Source organism: Tupaia chinensis, unplaced genomic scaffold (assembly GCF_000334495.1).
Source record: "Tupaia chinensis unplaced genomic scaffold, TupChi_1.0 Scaffold141530_1, whole genome shotgun sequence".
NCBI lineage: Eukaryota > Metazoa > Chordata > Mammalia > Scandentia > Tupaiidae > Tupaia > Tupaia belangeri.
Window position 1 is genome coordinate 800,810 of NW_006201391.1, and position 10,827 is coordinate 811,636.

General features: G+C 42.8%; 1 non-coding gene across 1 annotated transcript; it reads right to left on the minus strand.

Moving 5' to 3' along the window:
• Positions 1 to 385: 385 nt before the first annotated feature.
• LOC114005070 (small nucleolar RNA SNORA48) lies at positions 386 to 519 on the minus strand. Its single transcript, XR_003546989.1, has one exon. It is a non-coding gene; the product is annotated as a small nucleolar RNA SNORA48 (small nucleolar RNA).
• Positions 520 to 10,827: the final 10,308 nt, after the last annotated feature.

Genomic DNA, 10,827 nt, shown 5'->3' on the forward strand with positions numbered 1-10,827 from the left:
TCTATAATTACCAGGCTATTTTTGCACTTGGAAATGTCTTTCACGCTAATGGTTCCTTTTCCAGACACTACTGCCAGTTCATGAGCACAGGGCACCTCTGATCGCTGGCCTCGGCCTGTGGGAGAGTGACCACAGTGCAGCTTCATTTAGAGGCCTGGTCAGCTCCTTTCACGCAGTCCTGGTGGCCACCGAGTCAAAGAAGGCCTGTATACGGCAGGCATTCGGACTGGCTGGTCTCGGATAACAATAAATGCTTAACCAAGCACAGACCTGGCCGTTGGAGTGTAACTTGCAGTCTACGCGAGTTCAGAACACACCCTCTGTTCACGAAGGCGGCTACTTGGGGTTAGACGGAATAAACAAAATGCATCTCTCTCTTATTTTTCCAGATGTCCAAAGCGTGAATCAGGCATGGCCACTGACCAAAAGCCAAGCTGGGGTAAACAAGGGGTTGCTTTGTCCCTGGATGATGTGAGGTGGCACTGCCAGTCAGATGCCACTCTACCCAGGCCAGGCGCAGCATCCACATGCTTAGTAGGACTCCCTGTGGCTCGGAGTAGCTGTGTGTGTATATGCAGTCACGACACAGACACGTAAGCATTAGAGAGGGAAGCAAGCTCAGCGGTGGTCGTGGGGGACACGCGGGGGGAACAGAGGCCCAAATCACTGGGAGACGGTCACGTACGACACAGATGACGCCTTAGATTTGAAAGGTATAAACAACTATTGTAACTAACAGGAAAAACATACACAACCCAACTGGGAAGTGGAAAAATAATTCAAACAGGTAATGCACAGGAAAATGGAATCATGCTCCACTCCCCTAGGAATCAGGGACACACAACTTTAAAACAACAGTGAGGGGGACCAGCAGTTAGCGTAATGGCTATGTCGCTGGACTCCCACGTAGTCGACTGCAGTTCAAGTCCCGGACCCGGTGGCTTAAAACTCACGCTGAACATGTGTGTGCATGTGCCCAAGATCCCGAGAAGAGAATGGAGGAGAAGGGACTGTGGCATGGCCATTCCCCCTGGGGGGTGATTTCTTGCTTTCTGTCTCTCTGTCTCTGTCTGTCTGGCGACCGCATGCGCCCTATAGCAAAAAACAAGCAAACAAAAAAACTCTCCAGAAAAAAAAGAAAAAAAGAAAAACAACAGCGAGGTACTGTTTGATACCCACGGGATAGGGTACAAGTAAAACGCAACAACAGCAACCATCGGTCAAGGTGCAGGACGGGAACTCCCATGCACATCTGGCAGAGATGTCTATTCATCTAATATAGGTTAGATGTATAAATAGATGATATAGGGGCCAGCAGTGGCATGTGGTTAAGGCGCTGGACTCGCACAGGACAAACCACAGTTTGAGTCCCAGACCTGGTGGCTTGCTTTCTCACTGTCCCTTTCTCTCTGTCTGTCACTGTCTGGTCAAAATCGAATAATTATAAATAAATAAAATTAAAAATAAATAAATCTTTTAAAAAGTAGATCATATTGGGGACCAGCAGTTAGCATAATGGCTATGCCACTGGACTCCCATGTAGTCGACTGCGGGTACAGTCTCGGACCCAGTGGCTTAAACACGCCGGGCGCATGTATGTGCATGCCCAAGACCCCAAGAGCAGAATGGAGGAGAAGGGATTGCGGCATGGCCATCCCCCCTGGGGGGTGATTTCTCACTTTCTATCTCTTTGTCTCTCTCTGTCTTTCTGGCAAGTGCACACGCCCAATAACAAAAACCTCTCCAAAAAAAGAAAAAAAAATAGATCGTATATTAGATAATATAAATATATATTTGGTATACAAATATATTTATATGTAATACAGAGTTATATATAGCTACTATACATAATTATAGTATATTTAATATATCATGTATAATTTTATACCTACATAATACAATCCTATATAACTATATATAAAATAATTATAATTTGATCATATCTAGAAAGTTCTGCAAACGCCTACCTTGCAGTCTTCTAAGTCAGACACTGAGCAGCTTTTCTTGACCCCCTCCTCCTTTAAACCACAGGGTACACACAATGATTTGAGTGACTATTTCTCAACCCCCCAAGGATGGCACATAGTTAGTATCATTCTAGCTTTGTAATAGAATTGTTCATTTATGACACTCAGTGTTTTTGTTATGACATTAGTGTCTGTCTTATTAAATCTAACTGAGAGGGACTGCCAGAGAATTCCCAAACATATCTACAGCTCAATACTAGTAATGAGTGGGGAAGTTTATCTGCAGGAGAATGGATAAATAAGCCACAGTATATTGATAGCATGAATTCTCTGCAACCCTTTACATAAATGAACCATATCTATGTGATATGAAGAAGTTAAATCTTTTTTTTTTAAGAGAGATTTTTGTTATAGGATGTGTGCACTTGCCAGAGAGACAGAGAGACAGAAAGTGAAAAATCACTCCCCAATGGGGATGGCCACACCACAGTCCCTTCACCTCCATCATCCTCATGGTATTTTGGACACACACACACACACAGCATGATTTTCAAGCCGCCTGGTCCAGTACTCGAACCACCGTCGACTACAAGGGAGTCCAGCAATGTAACCATTATGCCATCTGCTGGTCCCGACAAAGATAACTCTTGAAAACAAAATGTTGAGAGCCAGCCAGTGGCATGGTGGTTAAGGCAGCTGCATTTCACATGGGTGACTACGCATTTGGAGTCCTGGACCCAGTGACTTAAGAAACACTCCAAACGTGTGTGCTTGTGTGCCCAAGATCCCAAGAGGAAAATGGAGACGGGATTGTGGCATGGCTACCCACTCTCCCCGCCCACCTCCGCCCAGGAGTGCTTTCTCACTTTCCTTTTCTCTCTCCCTCTCTGTGTCTCTCTCTGGTGAGTACACATACCCTATGGCAAAATTTAAAATAAAAAGGAAGTCTAAAAAAGAAAGAGTTGACTAAACATTTTAGAAAATTGGGGCCTCAGGTGGCATAGTGGCTAAGGCCCTGGACTCCCATATGGCTGATGGAAGTTCAAGTCCTGGATTCAGCGACTTGAAAATCATGCCAGTTGTATCTCTGTGTGTGCCCAATATCCCAGGAGGAGAACAGAGGAGAGAGGATTGAGGCATGACCGTCCCCCCACCTCCAGGGGGTGTGATTTCTCACTTTCTCACTGTCTCTCTCTGTTTCTCTCCAATGAGTATACATACTCTACTCACAAACCTAAAAAAGGGGGGGGGCAGCTGGTAGGGTGGCAGTTGGGGCGCTGGATTCCCACATGGTTGATTGTGGTTCAAGTCCTGGACCCAGTGGCTTGAAACTCAAGTCGGGCATATGTGTGTGCATTCCCAAAATCCCAGGAGGAGAATGGGAGAAAAGGGATTGCAGGTTCTCACTGCCTGTCTCTCTCTGTCTCTCTCCAGAAAGTGCATGCACCCTATAGCAAAAAAACTCTCAAATACATTGTAGGAAATTATGAAAGTATGATTGCATTAATAAATATTTCACAAAATACACTAATACTATATATCAATTTATTATAGAGTGTATTTGCATTAAAAATATAAAATAGAGCCTGAATATGCATCACGTGTATGATAATGGCTGCCTCTGAGTCAGAGGAGAAATAGTTCTGGGACGATGGGACTCTAATAGTCATTGAGTCTGTTTAGAATTTTCTGGGTTTCCTTCCAGGCATTTGGTAGGACTTACTTCCTTATTCTTTGAAGTTAGTTAAACTTGACCGCATGACTTGGCCAATAACCTATGAGTAAAAGTGTTATCTCTGGGTGGAAGATTAAAGACCCATATGCACAGTTCACTGTGCTCTTTGTCCTTGTAGTGACCATCGATGTCTCAGACTTTAGTGTTAGCCAGTTCACCAGCCAGGAACGGTAGCGAGTACAGTGCACAATGGAGTTCCCAAATGTTGCACAATGAACAGGAAGCATGACTGAGAAATAGGTCTTGGTTGTTTTAAACTACTAAAATTGTGGAAGTGCATGTTTGTCATTGTAATATAGCCTTGCTCATTCTAATTGACACAGGACTTCAACTTTATCTGTAATGTTTTATTCCTTCTTTTTATTTATTTATTTATTTATTATTTATTTATTCATGTTTTTGTCATAGGATGCTTGTCAGAGAGAGACAGTGAGAGGGAAAGTGAGAAATTCACCCCCAAGACGGGATGGCCATGCTGCAATCCCTTCTTCTCCATTCTCCTCCTGGGATCTTGGACACTCACGCACACATGCTTGGCATGATTTTCAAACCACAGTTGGTCACATGGGAGTCCAGTATCCTAAACCATGCCACCTTCTGGTACCCCAACTTTTTATTTTTAAGGCCTAAAGAACATATGACTAAGTATTAACATTTGTTCATTTTGAATGAGAGCACATGAATGTTGTATTACCTTCATTATTATTATTTTTTAAATTAGAAAAAGAGTCTTCTGGAATGATTTTCTTTTTTCCTTTTTTAAGGTGTCAGAGGTATGTGTGCTAGCCAAAGAAAGACACGCAACAGGGAGAGGGAGAAAGCACCCTCAATGGGGCATGGTCTTCCCATAACCCCTCCTCTGTCTCTCTATCCTTTTGGAATTGTGGTCACACATACACAGATGCACAGCTTTTTTTTTTTTTTTTTTTTTCAGCCATCAGAGCCAGGATTTGAACTGTGGTCGAACATGTAGGATCCAGCTTCCCTTAACCATTAGGATATGGGGCTGGCCCTAGAATGATTTTTCACAATAGATATTTGATAAATAGCAGGTAGGGATAATGTAGAAGGCATGTATATTTTTAAAAACCATCCAAGATTATTAATTTGATAGGTTTCCCTACCTTCTCCTTGACCTAAAAAGCAATTCCTTCATTTTGTAGAAGGTGGAACTGAGGTCTAGAAATACTATACTATCTTGCTCTCCATCAGAGACCAAACTACGCTATAGCCACTAGGCCTTGCTACTAATCTTGACTCTTATCCAGCCTAGCTACAGGAAAGAGCTCTGTCAAGTTTTTTCTGTATTTACTGTAAAGTTATTGTCCATTATATTGCACAATAGCTCCTAAAATAAGATCCTATGGGAGAAAAAAAATGTTAAGGAATTTAGTTCCAGGAGATTGGCAAGTGGCATGGTGGCTAAGGTGCTGGATTCTCACATGACTGGCAGCAGTTCAAGTCCTAGATGGAGCAGCTTGAAAATCGTGACATATAAATGAATTAGTTAAATAATTAATCAATTTTAAAAAAAGAATTTAGTTCCTGGAAGATCTTTTTCTATTGTGGGTAACGGTATGCATCCACCTTTCTTTATAACTCCTTTTATTTTAAATTCTTTTTATTATTACACCCATGACTGAGAGAGTCCATCAGAAGCAGAGATAGCACCTCAACAGGGTCTCGACACCGCACTCCGCCCGCAGGTGGGCACACGGCAGCTGGGATACGGAGGGAGGCCCCAGACCTGCACCTGGAGCCCTCCCACGGGGTCTGCTTTCCAGAGCATCACATTGTATGGCTGCATCGCCGTCCGGACCCTCTTGGTAACTTGTTTTCCTTTCTATTATGGTTATCAGGAAGCTCAGAGACAGTACAAATGGAACTCAGTATATCTGCTAGCTGTTTTGATTTGCATCCTCTTACTTACTTACTTACTTTATTTATTTATTTATTTATTTATTTATTTATTTATTTGAGAGGTTTTACTACATGGGAGTCCAGTAACATAGCCATTACACCAACCGCTGGTCTCTTTATTATTTTTTTTTAATGGCCAAAGAGTGTGCGCACTAGCCAGAGAGAAACAGAGACCAAGCAAGAAAGAGGGAGCAAGAGGGAGGAAGAAGGAGAAAGCACCCTCCACCACCACTGGGCATCAACAAGCCTCAGTTCTTTCTCCTCCATTCCTCTCTCCTATAAAGATTTGGAGTATGAGGGGCCGGCAGGTGGCTGGACTCCCACATGGCTGACTGCAGTTCAAATCCCAGACCTGGCAGCTTGCTTTCTCACTTTCTCTCTTTTTCTCTCTGCCCCTCTCTGGTCAAATTAAAATAAATAAGTAGGGACCAGCAGTTGGCGTAATTGCTATGTCGCTGAACTCCCATGTAGTCGACTGCGGTTTGAGTCTTGGACCTGGTGGCTTAAACTCATGCCGGGCGCGTGTGCGTGTGTGCCCAGGATCCCAAGAGGAGAATGGAGGAGAAGGGATTGTGGTGTGGCCATTCCCCCTGGGAGGGTGATTTCTCTCTTTCTATCTCTCTGTCTCTCTGTCTTTCTGGTGAGCTCACGCGCCCTATAGCAAAAACCTCTCCAAAAAAAAAAAAAAAATCTAAATGAGAAACCCAGAGTCCAGAGCATTCCCAGGTGCAGGAATCCAGCTCCCCGTAAGAGACAGCAAAGGCAAGGCCTCAGGAGCGAGAACCACCTGTGCCGGCCGGGAGACCCGCACTGTTTGTTGGAGCGTTACTGTCTTGCCGCGTGAGCGGCCCTGCAGGACTCAGTTTGCTTTCACTTAATGGGCCGTTTCTACTTCTGACTTTCTATCCATGTTTTCTTTCATTTTTATCATTTGTTAGAGGGTGTGTGCAAGCCTCAGAGAGAGAAAGAGGGAAAATGAGAGCACGTCGCCCATACGAGACGGTCACTCCTCAGTACCTTCTCTCCTATCGCTCTCTCCTTTGAGGATTTGGAGCACACACGCACATGTACCCAGTGTGATTTTCAAGCCACCGGGTCTGGGACTCACCCCCGGGGGGTGATTTCTCACTTTCTGTCTCTCTCTGTCTTTCTAATAAGCACATGCACCCTATAGCAAAAACCTCTATAAATAAAAAAAATAATAAAAATAAAATGATGAGGTCAGTCAGTGGCATGGTGGTTGAGGTGCTGGACTTCCACATGGTTGTCTGCAGTTTGAGTCCCAGACCAGGTGGTTTGAAAATCACACCAGATGTGTGTGTGTGTATGTGTGTGTGCATACCCAAAATCCTGACAGGAGAATGGAGAAGAGATTTCAGTGTGGCCATCCCCCCGGGGGGTGATTTCTTACTTTCTCTATGAATTTGTCTTTCTCTGGTGAACACACAACCCCTATGGCAAAAAATCTAAAAATCAAAACCTAGAAATTATTACTATCTTGTAGTATTTTAAATTAAAAAAATAATAATTAAAAATGGACCATGGCCCACCCTCGTGGTGCAGGGTAGGTAGCTACTGTGTGAGGCTGGGGTCCCACGGAGGTCCACGTTTGCATCTAGGACCAATCTGAGCAGGTCGGGCGTGGTAGCATGTGCCTAGGATCCTGGGTAACTGGGAGGCGGGGCCAAGGATGGCAATGGCAAGGCCTTGTCAAGAATACCTCTCTCCTCCTTCTCTTGGGTATGTGTTTTCTCTCTCTCTGATCTCGCCTTTAAAAAAGAAAAAAAAAAAAAAAACCCCTTCAAATCAAATGAAGAGCTAAAACATTACACATGAGCATGCATGTGCGCAGACAGGCTGTGGCGAAAATCAGTTCCCTAGGCCCACAGGAGCGAGACCTCAGTCTCCAGGGTGGGATTATGATGACATAGGGTGGGGTTATCTCAGATGGCCTTTGTTTTTCTTTTTGAAATTGCTGGAGGGCACATGCTTAACAGAGAGAGAGTCAAAGAGACAGGAAACCTTGAAGAGAGGGACAATGCGCCTCCTCAAAGGGGCATGGTTACACCACAATCCTTTTCCACCTCTCCCTCCTTTGGGGATTTTAGGCACACATGCACAGGTGCCTGGCATGTTTTTCAAGCTACTGGGCCCAGGACTTGAACCACACTGTTGGCCATGTAGGATCTAACTCCCTTAACTACTAGGGCATGGGGCTACCCCTTCCGCCCCCTGCTTTAGCATTCCAAGAGCAGTTTGCTTTTATAGTAGAAAAAATAAAAGGAGTAGCGGTCATGCCAATGTGATCAGCCTGTTCCCCAAACTAGCGTTCTGAGGAACACTACCTTGGAGACCCTTAGTAGGTACACTGGAGGGTGGATTTGGAAAACGATGAGTGCTCTCTCTGTTCCAGAGTCGTAATGATAGTATCTTATTAAAGACGGAGACGTTCTATAGGAAAGGAACCTGCTTTAATTTTCTTTCATCTAGTGTTCACACATTTATTTGTGCATGGAACATTTTTCTGCTCACTTGTATTAACACCTTCTGTGTCAACAAGGAAACAGCACCCGAAGGCAGTATGGCCTGTGAGTCAGGAGTCTTGGCTCTTTGGTGTGGTTCTGCCACAGCATCTCTGAGTAACCAGGTCAGGGCTGTTTGGGTATTGAGGCCCCCATCTCAAAAATGAGGAACATCCTGTGCACGCTGTCTCAGCCACAGAAGCATGATGGGATAGCAAGTCACGTCAGTGTACACTAGAAACCTGAACCTCGCAGATGCTCCACACTCAGCTTGTGCTAGTCTCCAAAGAGGTTTGTATAAGTTCCGTACACTGCAGTGAGCAAACCCATTTCATGCTGGTGCCTGCTTTAAGGAGACTGAGAAGGGAAGGAAAAAATAGCAAAAGAGGAATAGACAAAGTGAAGAAGTAAAGGATACCACACCAATACTAATGGTTCACATCTATTGAGTACTTACAGTGTGCTAGACATTGTGCCGAACAATTGAAACGCATTGCATTTAAGTATATCTCATCTATCCCTCATCAAATCCTAAGGAAGACACTTTTATTATGATAGGATCGTAGTTAAGAGAGAATAACTGGCTTGTCCAAGGATATACAGGCTTTTTGTTTGTTTGGAATGCTTGTTCTTACCAGAGAGAGAGAGAGAGAAAGAAAAAGAGAAAGTGAGAAATCAACCCTCCCCCCCCACTCCTCCCCCCCCAGAGAGAATGGTCACAGTTCAGTCCTCTCTCCCCCATTCTCATCTTGGGCACACACACACAAGCACCCAGTCAGAAGGTCCAGGACTCAAACTGCAAAGTCAGCCATGTGGGAGCCAGCCACCTTTTTTTTTCTTCTTTCTTTTATTTTCTTATTTTTTGGACATTTAAGCACTGTACATCTTTGCCACATACAAAATAAATTTTCCCACCATGGATACATTGTATATTAATTAGTCCAGTCAAAGATATTACCAGATACATTATCATCACCAGATAATTTTCCGTTTTTGTGTTCGTTAAATGACTTTACTGGAACCAGCAGATAGATGATCATTGTTATGTCACTGGACTCCCCCATAGTCGACTGCAGTTCAAGTCCTGGACCCAGTAGCTTAAAACTCACGCTGGGCATGTGCGTGTGTGTGCACAAGATCCTGAAAAGAGAATAGACAAGGGATTGTGGCATGGCCATCCTCCTGGGGGGTGATGTCTTGCTTTCTGTCTCTCTGGAGAGCCCACACACTCTATAGCAAAAATCTCTAAAAAAAAAAAAAAAGGAAGATTTTGCTTCAACCTCTGCCACCCTGATTTCCTCCCTCTCAGACCCTCTCCCATCTATCCTCCCTCCCACACTGTCTCTGGAATCTACAGTTCCTCTCCAAGCCTTTATACCTTCCAGTCTTTCTGTTTCTATCATAGAGTGCAGGCATTTGATATAGATCAAGCAGGGACATACAATGTTTCTCTTTCCTAGTCTGGCTTCCTTTACTCAGCATTAAATCTTCCATATGAATGCACTAATTTACATTCCCACCAATAGTGTAGGAGAGTTCCCATTTCACTGCAGCCAAACCAGCGCTCATCATTATTTTCTTAGTCTTAGCCATTCTGGCTGGGGTTAGATGGTATCTCGTCATGGTTTTGATTTGCATCTCCCTTATGATAAGGGGTGTTGAGCATTTTTTCATATGCCTTTTTGGCTGTTTGTATGTCTTCCTTGGAGAGTTGTCTGTTCAGCTCTTTTTTCCATCTTTTAATTTAATTTTTTATTCCGGGTAAGTTGCTTGAGTTCCCTGCATGTTCTGATTATCAGTCCTTTATCTGAGGCATAGTTTGTAAATACATACAAAAGCTTTTTAACCTGATGTGATCTCACTTGTCTATTGTTGAGGTCATTGCCTGTGCTTTGGGGATCTTATTTTAAAAGTCTTTGCCAATTCTGATGTCTCCAAGAATTTCCCCTTTGTTTTCCACCAGTAGTTTCATAGTTTGAAGTTTTATGTTCGACCTTTGATCCATTTTGAGTTGATTTTTGCTAATGGTGAGAGAGAGGGGCCCAGTTTCATTATTCTGCAGGTGGATATCCAGTTTTCCCAGCACAATTTGCTGAACAGATTTTCTTTTTCCCATTGGATTAACTTGTAACCAGTGTCATTTGGTTGTACATTTTGGGGTTTGTGTGTATATACATATATATTTGTATAAATATATATTTGTGTGTATATATGTGTATATATACATATATACATATTGTATATATATGTATATATATTTGTGCATATATATGTATATATATATACACAATACATATACATATACATATAGATAGATATAGATATAGATTTAGCGCATATATACATATTCTATATATGTATATATATTTGTGCATATATATGTATATATATATACACAATACATATACATATACATATAGATAGATATAGATATAGATTTAGAATGCAAAATACAGTTTTTTTAAACCTCTAAAGTTTTAAAGCAATAATAATAATAGAGCTTTCCAAAGCTGAATTTGCTCATTTGGAGCTCAGTTTTTCTGTTTGCAATACAAAAACAACTTCTTAAAACTACTGTTTTGATGATCTGTGATTAGATGAACTTGCTCAATCTCAGTTGGTAATATCCCTTTTTTCCTTGGCAAGGGTTTTAAAATGTTAGAGTAGCTGCCTTTTTCAAGTC